Raw genomic sequence first — 14029 nt, 5'->3', positions numbered from 1 at the left:
ACCACATAAGGAGGAGGGAAAGAGCTTAAAATTTCTTTCCAAGTTTAAGCAATCCAGAAATCTGGGAAAAACAACAACAAAAAAAACCCCTCCTTTCCTTAGCATTAACTAGAGCAACAAGGAAAGCCATGGAATTTCAAGTGGTGAAAATTTTGACCACAGCAATGCCCACTACCATGTTTGAATTTGCCCACTTCCTGAACAGGAATTAAAAAAAAAAAAACAAAACAAAAAAAACAGTGTGAACTAACAAGGCAGCTGCATATATTCGTAGGAGTTGGATGTTTGCTTACTACAGTAGTTTAAAAATAGTTTTCCAGTGAACGTCTTCTCCCCATAATGGAGATGTCAGGGTAGGTTTACATGATCGTGTAAATGGTCAGAAGTTGTTTATGTAGCTCTGAATTGCTGAGCGACGCTCAGGAAGACCAGGGTTCAGCAAACGCTGGGGCTTTTTCCTTGGGAGAGGAACCCGGCCTCTCTTGGGATTTCTGGACATGCATTCCAGATGAGTTCGAATCGGCTGGCTTTCCTCTGCCTGTCAGACTCACTTTTCACAGCGTTGTTGAGGGGCTGGGCATCGCTGCCCATCTCTACGGTTACCCTGAGGTTTGGAGTTGGGGTGAAAAGAGCCATTTCTGCGAGAAAACAGTAGATGCATACTATAGAATGACCATGGTAACGTCACTGTCCAAAGCACGTTTCTGAATAACAAAGCTTTCAATGTGCCCGCACACACCGCAAATGGATCCTCGGACCTATTTCATGGCAACCGTTTCCTCTTCCACACACACACACACACACACACACACACACACACACACACATTCCGGCTTGAAAGCCCCCTCATATGGGTGAGACTCCAGGCCGGTAACGCTGCCTGTCTGGCCAATGTCCTCCCCCTAAAGACAGGTAGATAAAACCTTTCAAAAGCCCCCTCTTCCGGCTTCTCAAGTTTAGGGTCCACCCCCCACCCCCACCCCCACCCCCGCCGCTCCCCGCCAGTCCTCCTGAACTCGGCAACTCTCAGCCCCAAAGCAGAAGTGCTTCTCTGGCCAGGACGCCTTAATGAGGCACCGCGTCTCCCAGAGGCCAGAGGTTTGCGTACCGAACCAGGTCGCGCCTCCTTGCGCCCCGCCCCGCCCCCTCCCCCCCTCGGGTTGCAAAGGAAAGCGGCATCGCTTCGGTTTGTTCCCCATCGCTAAGCTGCGCATCCTCTACACGCCTGCTCAGTAACCGGCTTGATGGTCTTCGGGTGCCTGGGATTCAGGCTAGGTGCCCTTTCACAGCTCTGCTCGCGGGCACCAGGGATCTTCTCCCGCCGACAGGGCTGGGCAGGTGCAGCCCCCCCGGGCGCGCGCCTCCGCCGGCCGCGCACTGAGCATGCTCAGCTCGGCTGCGCACCGGCTCCCGCCCTCTCCGCGCCTCTAGTATCAGTCACGCGTCTCACCCTCCTCGACGCTGAGGCGCCGGCAGCCGGAACTCCGTCGCGCCGGGCTTTTTGAGCAGCCGCGAGCGTGAGGAGGGAGGGGAGCGCGGCACCAGACATAGCACCGGCTTCAGCACCAGGATTGGTCGCAAGTAGGAAGCTTTCGCCGCTACACTGGGACCGTCGGGCTGTGCCGGCGCCGCACCCGAAGCGATAGCGGTCTCCGCGCTCAGGTGCTCAGGTAAGTGAGGCGCGAGCTGACGGGCTCCGCTCCAGACCGGGTGTGTGCTGCCCCGGGCACCCCGGCTCTCGGATTCGGAGAAAGAGCATGGTTCTCGGAGGCTGCAAGGTGGAGAAGGTCTCTTCGGGGCTCCCCCTCCTGCCGGGCTGGAGAGGGGCTGTGGGCCAAACCGCCTTGAGCCCGGTTACCCTGCGGGGTCGGGGCAGCGGACGCCGCGCGCCCTGAATCCGGAGGAGGCAGGGCACCGAGGGCGCCGCCGTCCCCCCACGGCAACCCTTCTTTTTAGTCAGAAAATAAGTTTGTTGCGCAGCGAGGCAGCCGCAAAACAAGGAGCCCAGAGCCCGTAATGCTTCGGGAACCCTTAAAATCAGCTCCTCCGGCGGGTTCAGGCTGTAGCCCCCTCTCCGTGCGCCTTCGGCCCCGGAGCACGGTTCTTGGCAAGAGTTTCCCTCTGATGTTGTTACCCCGGGCTCCGAGGGCCCAGCTGCAGCCCACGGTAGACGAAGGCGAACTTGGACTGAGGTTTGAAGGGACTAAAAGATCAGGATCCCGTACCGTAGCCATGGTGGAAGAAGCCGTGTTAGAACAGACACTGATTTTCGGGGACGCGCACTGTGTGCCAGACCCAGTGCTAAGCGCTTGGGGGTGCAGCGGCGAACCACATCCACCAGGTCCCCGCTTTTGTGGCACGTACCTGGTGTACCCACGCGCTGCCGACGGAGCTTGTGGGGAGTAGCGTTAATTTTTCAGCAACTTAGGAGGGATTTGCAGTTTCTTTTGAAAGGCCAAGGCAACAACCTAGTCTCCCTTCCGTACCCAGACATCAGCGAGATGTGCGCCGGGCACCCCGTAGACACCAACGGGTTCGCTCTCCTTCTGGAAAGGAGGGCTCAAAACCTGCGTGCATTTCTTCTCAGTGTGCTTCGCGTATTTATATATTTTTTGTTTATGAAAGGTGTGGAGGTGAGGGTTAGGAGGACGTGGGCTCCTGAATCTCTCAGAGCCACTCAGGGCGTCTGATGCATGGGAACATTCTGCAGCACAGCGGAGCTCCTGAAAGGAGGCGGCTTCGTGCAACGCGAAGATTGGGAGGTTGGGTCGTTGGCTGGGGTCTACAGATTTGGAGCGAAGAGGCTTGCGGAGGTGTTCTAGGGCCAATCAGTGTGACAGATCACCTTGGGTGGTGGTCTGCGTGAAGGTGGGGTTGGATCTTGGGGTGTGTTGGAGGGTTCTTTGCAGGGAGGAGCTCCTGGGAGGAATGCTCGGCTCGTGGAACTTTTTCTAGTTTTCCTACCGGAATCAACATAGGGGCGGGGACATATTTGTCAGTCTTTTAATTGCTGGGGAAGCTCCTGCAGTTTATTGTGAAGAGAACTGGGTATTTCAAGGAATAATTCCACATAGCTGATTTGTTTGGACACTTACAATAGTAATTTGGAATGTGCTTTTATTTTTGTATTTTGAAGTTTATGGTTTATGTCCTTTAGGGAGAAGGCCAAGAGCATGAAGACTGTAGATTTCCATCCAGGCAGGTCCACGCAGTAGCACTGCCAGTCGGACTGATTAGCAAGTTTGTTTTCTCTGTGTCTGCCCAAGTGGGTGAAAAAGAACGTTGTGTCATGGAGGCAGGCACGTTGAGGTAGTTTTCCCAGCGTTGATGAGAAAACTCACATTTCACCCATAACTTTATTCTTGCTATCTTCATGTTGATTTCACTCAAGACTTGTGTGAATCAACACAAGAGGTGGTGAGAGTATAAGATTGATAAGGATCAAAAACAAGTTCCATGGGAATGCTGTTTTTTGCCACTTTATAAATTGCCATTGATTTTATTTGTTTGTTTAAACTGACTTCCACTGCTCTGGATTGATGAGGAGGGATCGTGATGGTAAGCCCCACGATTATTTTCCAGTCTGGACCCTGCAAGTTTGCTGGCTAGTATGAAAAACTGACCTTTTAAAATTAGGGGCTAAGACTATAGGAGACGCAACCTGCTGTTTAAGGGTGCAGGTCAGAGCCACCTGGAAATTACAATGGAGGCAAGTCTTCTTATTCGCAGCCTTTATACAAACACTTTTCATTTCCTTTAACCTGGGGGACTTTGTCTCCTCCAGTCAGTTTGCTGCCTCTTTCCCTAGTCATTTCATATTGGTAGGTCATTAAGGGTGGATAGAGAACAAGCCTTTCAAATAAAGTTGGCTTTTTTTTGTTTTTAAATCATCCACTTATTTTACCTAGTGCTCTCTCCTTTTTAGTCAGAAGTAGGTTTTCGTATTTTCTTCCCTTTAAGCACTAAATATTTTAACTAGATTTTTTTTTTTCTTTTTCTGAAAGATACACAGGACATCTGTTACTTCAAGTTAGGTCTTAAAAAAATAAAGGTAACCTGGACAATTAAACTTCTCAACAGAAAACTCCCCTTTATAATTCTGACTCTTTTCCCAAGTTTATATGATCATGGTTTTAACCTGTTTGATTCTTCTTTGTTTTATTTGAAGACATAATATACATTAGTTTCAGTGTTTCTTTTTATAAAAAGAACTTAATCTTTTATGAAACATGCTTTTATATGATTTTAATTGAATTAATCTATTTCACAGGGTAAGCTAAGAGATGTCTGTATACACAGATGTGGCGAGTTTTGTTGTTTTCATTTCCCATAGCACAGTGTTTTAAGTCTGGTGAAGGAAACCAGATTTATTAACTTAGACTTATTGATCTTCATATTTTTAAAATTATGTACTATCAGAAGAAAATTTGACCGTGCAGCACTAAAAGTTATTTATAAATTACACACATGTACTGTTATGTTGATATACTACTTATAAAACATACCCAGAAAGAAACTAAAGGATAAGTTAAGCAAAAATCATGAAACAGAAGTTCTAATATTCTTTTTCTGTATCCCAGTGGATTGTTTTGTACAACCCCTAGGGTGTACGCCCAGCTTTGGAGATCACTGATGGATTGGTGTTTTTTACCTTTCTCTCCTTATCTGTGGCTCTCTCATTTATCATCTCTGATACTGTAGCCACTTGCAAAACTGCTAGGAATCTGTGTCTCCTGTAACAGATGAGTTAGGAACACTTGTTTCCCTGTCATGGACTCATAGGTAGATGAAATGAGGCATAAGAGATGAATGTGATCTAGGGGTCTTCCTAGATCTCCCAAGTTGGATATACAGATGAAAAAAAAATATGAAGTTTTCATTGAAAGGCTAAAATTCCAGTGGTCAGAAAGTGAGGAAACTAAGGAGTAAATGAGTGAGGGAAGGAAGGATACGTTTTGTGTTACAGTATTTACTGTGTGGAGGGTAGAAAGCCCAATTACCTTGGAGCAGATTAACCTGGACCTAAATGTGGCCCTACCACTTATTACATTCATGATATTGGACAAGATAGTTCCATAACTTCTGTGAGCCTCTGTTTCCTTAGCTATAAAATTGGAATGACATCTATTTCAAAGCAGTGTGGTAGATATTATACATAGGAGTATAGGTGTAGAGCTTGGCTGTATTAGATTGGGTAGGTTAAAAGCTATAACAGATGAATCGAAACAAAGTGTACTGCCTCAGATGCAACAAATGTATTTCTCATTCATGTAAAGTTTCATAATGCATGATCCTGGCAGCACTCCTCCACGGTGTGATTTGAAGATCCAGCCTTCATGCATTCTGTGTCCCTGCCACCTTTGGCAGGTTCACTGTGTTCATCTGCATCAAGCCGTTGGAAGGAGAAAGACTTGCAGGGTGTTAACTGCCCAGATGTGGAAGTCATACATATCACTTTTGCTTTCATTCCATTGGCCAGAACTCAGTTATGTATGTGTGTATCTTACTATAAGGGAGTCTGGGAAATGTAGTTTAGCTGTGTTTTCAGGAAGGAGAAAAAAGGCTTGGGGAAATAGCCATCATTGTCTGACATTCTATTATTGTATGTGATATTTCCTCCATGTTCAATAAATGCTACTTCTCTTTTCTCCCCTCACCCCCACCCCAATCCCTGGTTTTCTTGGCAGAAAAACTAGAACAGATATAAGAAAAAATGATAGAAAGAACTAATACATGCATAGTGTTTACTATTTTTGAGGTACTTTTATAAGCACTTTGCCCCCCTAGATAGGAATTATTATTGTGTCTATTGTATAGATGAGGTAAATTAGGCTAAGAGAAATTAAATCATTTGCCCGACATAGCCAGCAACTGGCAGAGCTGGGATTTGAACCAAGTTGTACGGCTCTAGAATTACTTTTCCTAGCAGTTTCACTATACTAGTTTTTTGTTCTTGCTGCAACATTTTTCTTATTGTAGCCATTGGACCACCTTTTCTTTTCATTTATTTAAAAAAGTTGGAGGAGAATTAAAAAATCCTAAAGAAGATAAAAGATTGCATCTAGTCTGAAATATACTGGAGCAGAATTAAATGTGATATTGGTTTATCTTGAATACCTACCAGAATCGGGAGCAGATAAAGGAAGACCACCTTCCACACCAACTAAATGCTTTCTCATGTCTGATAAACATATTGCCAGGGTTTTTTCCTTGAATTTTAACCTTCTTTTTAAGCTTTCATTTTGGAAATCCTGGGCTACCACTTTTTCTTTTTTAATTTTTTTTTTTTTTGTGGTACGCGGCCCTTTCCTTGTTGTGGCCTCTCCCGTTGCGGAGCACAGGCTCCGGATGTGCAGACTCAGCGGCCGTGGCTCATGGGCCCAGCTGCTCCGCGGCATGTGGGATCTTCCCGGACCGGGCCACGAACCCATGTCCCCTGCATCGGCAGGCAGACCCGCAACCACTGCGCCACCAGGGAACCTGGGCTACCACTTTTATGCTGCAGTATGTGAAGATAAACTCCTGTTCATCTGTTAGCCCAAGCAAATATCCTTTCTGGTAATTTCACAACTAAAGCATTCTCTCCTCACCTTCCCTTTGATCAAAGGCATTGCTGTTCATCAACATCCCCAAGTCCCAAGAAGGCTCCTCCTGTTCGCTCAGCTTTGCAAAACGGTTTCAGTATTTCCTGCATGACTGAAGGGACCGCTAGCTATTATCCTGGTATCCTCTGAACAAAGTGACCCTCTTGTTGTTCTCATCCTGTTGTCCCACTTCCATTAGAGAATCTGCCTCATCTCATCTTTCCTATGCATTTGTCTTTTACAAAAACACCTAGTACAGTTTTGGTTTCCAGTGGCCCCAGTGGAAATGTGAGGTGGTCACAGTGAGAGCGGACGTTTTGCCAGGACACTTCATACTTCCTCATTAACTCATTTTTTTCTTCTTGTTCAGTATGTATTTGTGGCATCTTCACAATTAATTAATGAGAAGACACACATCTTCCCACCACGTAGGGAGGCAGATGTACTGTAAACTTATCAATCAGCTCTCAAAAGCCCATGTTCATTTCCTTCTAACTTTCCCTGAACCACTTGTCCTCAGAAATTTGTTTTATTTTGCTCTTTTTCCACTAAATTTGTCTCCCTTCCAGTATCCCTCACATCCATGCCATTTGTATGTGTGTGTGTTTTCAAGCCCCTTCTTGTGATTTAATGGCGTTAGACAGATGGAGAGGTTTACTCTCATGTTTTTAGACTCCCAAAGAGCTGAGTCCCACAAGGCCTTGTGAAAAGCTAATTCTATCTGTTGTAACAGATAAACTAAATTTTCAGTGACTTGAAAAATCTTTATACTTCTTGCTCATGTGCAGCGCTCACAGCACAGGAGTGGCTTTCCATGGAGTCATTCAAGGAATCAGGTCCCTCCTCCTTTTGTGGCTTTGTCCTCTCCTGAGTCCCCACAGTCCTCTTTGTTCAGACAAGGTGTACAGCGTTTGAGGAGAGAAGTATCCTGACAGGTTTCAGAGGAACTTGTTTTAGGCTCAAGCCTGGGAACGGTTATCATGGCTCCTGCCCACATTCCACTGGGCAAAACTCAGTCACTTGGCCATTGTTTACATTGCCTCTCTGTCTGGTCTACCCTTGCTGTCTTTTCCCACCATGTCTACTATATTTTGCACGAGGCTCAACTCAAATGTCACTCTGTTAAGCCTCTTTTTTTTTTGTTTTTTTCGGTATGTGGGCCTCTCACTGTTGTGGCCTCTCCCGTTGCGGAGCACAGGCTCCGGACACGCAGGCTCAGCGGCCATGGCTCACGGGCCCAACTGCTCCGCGGCATGTGGGATCTTCCCGGACCAGGGCACGAACCCGTGTCCCCTGCATCGGCAGGCGGACTCTCAACCACTGCGCCACCAGGGAAGCCCTGTTAAGGCTCTTTTGATACTCCTGAGGAGTAAAGAATGGCTCCTTTCTCTGTACATATTCCTATTGTGTTGTTTTTCATGCCACTTGTATAATACCTGTCATGAAAGTGACCAGCTCTCCCAGTTATCCCAAGACTGAGAGGTCCCCAGTGTGCTGGACATTCATTGTTTGTTTGTTTTTTCTAGTTCATCTATTTTATTTTTAGAATATATTTGTCTTTTTTTTTTTTTTAACTGAAGTATAGTTGATTTACAATGTCATGCCAATCTTTGTTGTACAGCAGAGTGACTCAGTTATATGCATATGTACACCCTTTAAAAAAATTATTCTTTCCATTATGGTTTATCACAGGATATTGAATATAGTTCCCTGTGCTGTACCTTAGGATCTTGTTGTTTATCCATTCTAAATGTAATACTTTGCATCTACCAACCCCAAATCCCCAGTCCATCCCTCCCCCTCCCCCTCCCCCTTGGCAACCAGAAGTCTCTTCTCTATGGACATTCATTGTTAAAATCAGGAAAGTCCTGGGCAAATTGGGACAAGTTCATTACCATACCTACTACCTTGTAAAGTTACTTCACGTGTCACTCAGTACCATGTGAGTTTCTTGAGACAGTGGATAAGAGCTTGAAATTCGGAGACAGATTTCTTACCAGTCCTGAGTCCATTATGTACTAGATGTATTATTGTGTGTGATAGCAAATTACCAACCTTTCTAGATTTCTGTTTCATCAGCTGTCTGATGGGATAATGTGCATTTTGTAGGCTTGTTCAGATATTTAAAAGACATGGTAAATTAACTCACTGAGTGTATTGATGGACATATCCATAAATTTGGGTAGTACCTAAAGGTGCAGGAGTTTGTGAAGACTGTGTGGAGTACTGCATGCAAAGTACTTAGTACATCCTAGTACTTAATACTAGTACCTAGCACTTAGAAAAGCCTAGTACGCTTCTAGTAAACAGTTTTTAATTGACTAATCTTACTTATATTGGAGTATCTCTTGCATAAAACATGATAGGCACCAAAAGGACAATTAAACTCAATATACGTGTTCATGGAGCATTAATGGTATTACAGGAGTTTGGGATAAGGGGAGCAAACAAGTCAGTGAGAGTGGTTAGGAAATATTTGGCAAAGATCTTCTGATGTTTGAAACTTGAAAAAGCAAGAGTTGGCTGCAAGATTAGTTTTTTGTTTTGACAGAGTTTTATTTTTCTTTCTTATTTAAAGCCAGAATCAATAAGTTTCATGGTTTGGAAAGTGAAAATATTTTCCATATTTAGGCAAGGTCAGTTTCAGCTCAGTGGTGCATTTCTTGGTAATGAGAAAGTGAGGGTTAGGATGGCAGCACTCCTGATTCCACAGTGAATTTGAGGTTCTAAGAAAGGTATCCAGAAGTCTCCTTTGTTTTTACTACAATAAAATAGCTTTTCCACCTTTGGGCTAAACTTTTGTGTATAAAGTACTTTATACCGTGCACAATTGCACTAGTATAACTTTGATAATTCGTGTTGCCTATCACTTTTAGGTTTGTCATGGAAATTTCTAATGAGGACAGGTGTTAACCAGTGTGCTTATGCTGAAATGGGTCCCATTTGGAGGAGAAAAAAATAAAACAAATAAAAAATGACGTGACTCAAATCCCCTATAGGGCTTGATTCTAGGCACACTGCCATCATTTTGAGTTGTACAAATTTATATTGTCATCTGTATTATGATTGCTCTTCAGCTAGCAAATATAAATGTGGATGTTTTTTTCTTTAGTGACCCATTTGATTAGCTATTAGCTAGCTATTGATTCTAGACTCCATGCAGATCAGTGAATTAATTGGGAGTCCAAGCAACACTTTTACACTATTTAATTAGGTGAATGACACCCTTAAAGAGAGAATATTTACTTAAGTCATGTTTCTAATTCCTAGTAAAAATTATAGCAAGAATATGGTTATCTAGAATTCTTGGAATTAAGTAATGGTAAATAGAGGTTTGTCTCTAGTCTAACAATAGTGGTTTTAAAAAAATGGAAATCCATGTAAAGCTATATTACTTTCCCCTTTAAACAGGCAGCTAAATATGATTTACTCCTTGACACAGATAACTGTGATGAACATAGTCTAGTAGTTTAGACTAGAACATTGATTGGCCTTTGAATCAGATCCACCTGGATTTGTTCTGTCACCAGCTGTGTGATCTTGAACATGTTCTTAACCCTTACAAGGCACTTTTAAAAATCTGTAAATTGAAGTTGGTCATGCCTACCTTGCAGAGAGGCTGTGAACATTAAATGACGTGAGTTTAATACTTTTGTACAGTGCACACAATACATTCTAAGCACTAAGCAAATTAGCCCTATACTATACTCTTGGCAGTTTATATAGAACACGGTACATACAGCTGCTTTCTATATTTGTTGAGACAATGAATGTTATACCAGACTGTGCAACAGGATCCCCTCAGGTGCTGGTGAAACATAAGTCCCTATGCCGAGTGACCTCTGTCTGCTTTTCTCTGCCTTTCAGGTGGTCACATATGATTCCTTGCTTTGGTGAGCTAGCCATTTCTATTTACTTTTTCTTGTCGTTTGTGCAGTAGAAGAAATCAAATATACAAGCCATTCAAACTATATTTAATGGTTTGAATAGTTCTGAATGAGGCTCTGAAGGGCTCTTCCCTCCCCCCCTTCTTGTGAGAGAACAGTACGGATATTTCATATCCATTTTTTTCTTTTTTAAAATTTTTATTAAGGAATGGTTGATTTACAAGGTTGCGCTAGTTTCAGGTGTACAGCAAAGTGAATCTGTAATACATATAGATATATCCACTCTTTTTCCCATATAGGTCGTTACAGAGTATTGAGTAAAGTTCCCTGTGCTCTACAGTAGCTTCTTATTAGTTATCTATTTTATATATAGTAGTGTGTATGTGTCATATCCATTTTCACTCTTCTCAGCTTCCCCTTCCTCTGCTTCCTGACTGGGGTACTGAGAGGTACAGTAGAAACAGAAAATAACTTTCTTTGATAATATTGTCCCATGTATTTGTGATATGCTTTGCAGCAGCAGCCTGTTTGTGAAGATTTCTGTGTTACAGTTGTGGAAGGTTAGCTAGCTTGCCTGTGGTACTATAGACTTCATTCAAAAGTCTGTACTCTGAGTACATGATCTTTACTGTATAAAAAAGTTCCTTTTATTTTCTTTAGCACATTTCAAGTTCTCATTTACCATTTACTAGAAGCTATCTAAAAATTCCTAGTCTGTTCGCTTTATTTTCTTTCTTGAACCTAATGGTCAGAATTGGAGACATTGCAACAATTCTAGATACTGTTAAGGTGGTGGTAAGGTATGTATGTGCTCTGTGTAACATGGGTTTATTGTGAATTCGTATTTCCATGAACTCTACTCAATTCTTTTATTAGTAACAATTTACAAGTATATTGTAATTTATATTTTGTGTTGTAACTGAAATTAGTACTTTTCTTTTAGACATTACTATTATTCAAAGCAGCAGTCTTCTTCTGAATTAATGAGCTTTTACAAATTTTAGTAATTTTCTTATAATGTAGCTCCTTAAATCAATATATTAAGATTAATGCTTAAGAAAAGGGACATAATGTAATACAGTCCCCATAATAATGAGTTCCATGTTTTAGGTTGGGATTCAGTCTCCACAGATGGAAACACTGTGTTACGTGATGTAAAAGAAAGGTAGTAGGTAGACTTGGTGATTGAAAACAATTTGATGATTCAAATTCTGGCTCTACCACTTGTATATTTGTAAGATTAGACCAAATTATTTAACACCCCTCAGGTTCATTTTTCTTATCTGTGTAATGTGGGTATTCTTGTAGGGTTGTGAAGACTGAAATGAGCTAATGCTATATACACATAGCCTGGTGCCAGGCACGTAATTAGATGATCCCTAAAAATGTTGAGTTTATCATTATGATCTTATTCTTCTCATACAGTTATTCAATATGATATCTATGTTGATGAAATATGTGAAAGTTATGATTTACAAATTTGAAATGTTATTCTTTTAAAATACTCAATAAAGTGATGTATGTTTGTTCCTGTGTCTTTATCCATGTATAGACAATGTGATCTCTCTTGGCTGCATAGAAACAGGAGAAGGCATCCTTTCCATGGCACGTTGTTTTATGGTTGACCATTACAGAGAGCCACTGTATCAGGACTGAGATGTGATTAGCACTGTTTGAGATTTCATTTTGGAGAAATGGTTTTGGCTATGGTCAAGAGTCTTATTTATTATGAAGAATGAATTACTGAATGGACTCTCATCTGTATTCTTTCCACTTCAGTTATAGCCCATATTACCATGCTGCAAAAAGAAATGCTGACATGTGACAGAGTAGAAATATAAAAATGTTTCCAGTTGCTCTCAGTCAAATGTGATTGAAAGTTTTAAAAAGGTTTATACAATTTTTAGAAGTGTGTGATACTGGCAGTATTGGGGAATGACTTTCTGTTTACTTGGGAGAATATCAGTCTACATAGTCTCTTTATGGGTGCTTTGAATTTCAAAAGGTAGCAAGCATAACAGTAATGACTGGTATAATATGCTTGCAATGAAGGAGTTTTACATATTTGAAGAGAAACAAGCTAATGTTATTTTATTTTCCATGTGTTTGTATATAATGAAATATTTTTAGTAATTTTATTTTGAATGCTTCTCTACTTCCTCCTTGTTTGTAGGTTTACTGTGTAAACCTACAAACTGTGTTTTTGGAATTCAAAACTACTTATATATTGTTTTATTTATAGTTCATCATTTAACCTCATTACTTAGATATTTTAATTACCTTTATATTTGTTTCTATAATTTCTAACACATACAGTGAGAACTTACTGTTTTTCTTTGTGTTTTACATCCCTCCCCACCCACTATCTACTAAGCTAACTCACATCCGGATCTTAATTCATTGACAGACTTCCATCTATTAATTTATAACCTATAGAATCTAAGTTTGGGGCTTTGTATGGAAATTGGCTTGACTGCAGGCTTCTAATCATTCATGCCCTGGTGTTCTCTGCTGTTAGATTATTTCCCAAATTAACTATGTATCACAGTTTTTAGGTGATTCTTTGGAGCACCAGACCAAGTGTTCATGAATGTCCTGAAGTATACATTTTCAGAGGAAACGGTGGTAGAATTCCTGCCATTTCTGGCTTCTTGGGCTTTCAGATGTTAGAAAAAGCTACAGAAACATAATTACACTGCTGGATTTCACCACTTGCAATTATTTGAATTACCTGGAGTGAGTAACTGAAGGGGTGGAGGGGCTGTTTCTCTTATATCTGAAAATAATATAATGAATTGTCCATCAATAGGGATTATTTGAGTTTGCTATTGATCCTTGATGTTGTGTACCCTACTTCTCATTGACTAAGAACATCCGTTTTAGCGAGACCTAGGTATACAGGGTAGGTATACGGTGTGTAGTTCCGAACAGAATATCATTCCTATGGGTAATTTGCCCAAGACCTTACTGTCATTGTAGTCCATAGATGAGTATTTCATGGGAGTCTGTGCAAAATGCAGAACTTTGGCCCCCACATCACACCTTCTGTATCAGAATCTTCATTTTCTTATGTGATTTGTGTTCACATTAAAGATTGATAGGCGTTGATTTACCTCATATTCTTTTTAAAAATAATAATTTTCTTATTTACTTTACTTAAAAAAAAATTTATTTATGGCCACACCCTCAGGATCTTAGTTCCCTGACCAGGGATTGAACCCACACCCTCAGCAGTGAAAGCACCGAGTCCTAACCACTGGACCACCAGGGAATTAAGATTTACATCATATTCTTAACTAACTGAACCAACTGCTTCCCTGCTGCTAGTTATAAGTGTCAAACATGTACTCAACATGCTTAATTATGTATTAAGGACCCAATACTGCAGGATTAAAGATAGGTACAGTAGGCTAGTAGTGCTTGGCCAAAGGATGATCAGAATCTAGATGGGTAGATAAAATATATAGATATGTAACTCACATCCATTGTAGCTAAAATCAGAAATTCAGGTAGAATATGGTCAACGTGAAGGGAATAGACAATGCTTTAGAAATCATT

At 41.8% G+C, this 14029-nt stretch overlaps 1 protein-coding gene across 1 annotated transcript in view; it reads left to right on the top strand.

Annotated features, from left to right (window-relative positions):
• The first annotated feature begins 1229 nt into the window (after window positions 1–1229).
• The window catches only part of CNTN4 (contactin 4), a 984995-nt gene continuing 972195 nt past the window's right edge, over window positions 1230–14029 (top strand). The window contains exon 1 of the mRNA XM_032650303.1: window positions 1230–1670. The gene's annotated coding sequence lies outside the window, so the exon portion shown is untranslated. The remainder of the gene's footprint in view (window positions 1671–14029) is intronic.

This window comes from Phocoena sinus, chromosome 11, assembly GCF_008692025.1.
Source record: "Phocoena sinus isolate mPhoSin1 chromosome 11, mPhoSin1.pri, whole genome shotgun sequence".
Classification (NCBI taxonomy): domain Eukaryota; kingdom Metazoa; phylum Chordata; class Mammalia; order Artiodactyla; family Phocoenidae; genus Phocoena; species Phocoena sinus.
Note: the sequence above shows the minus strand (reverse complement) of the source record. Positions and strands in the feature narration are given on the sequence as shown.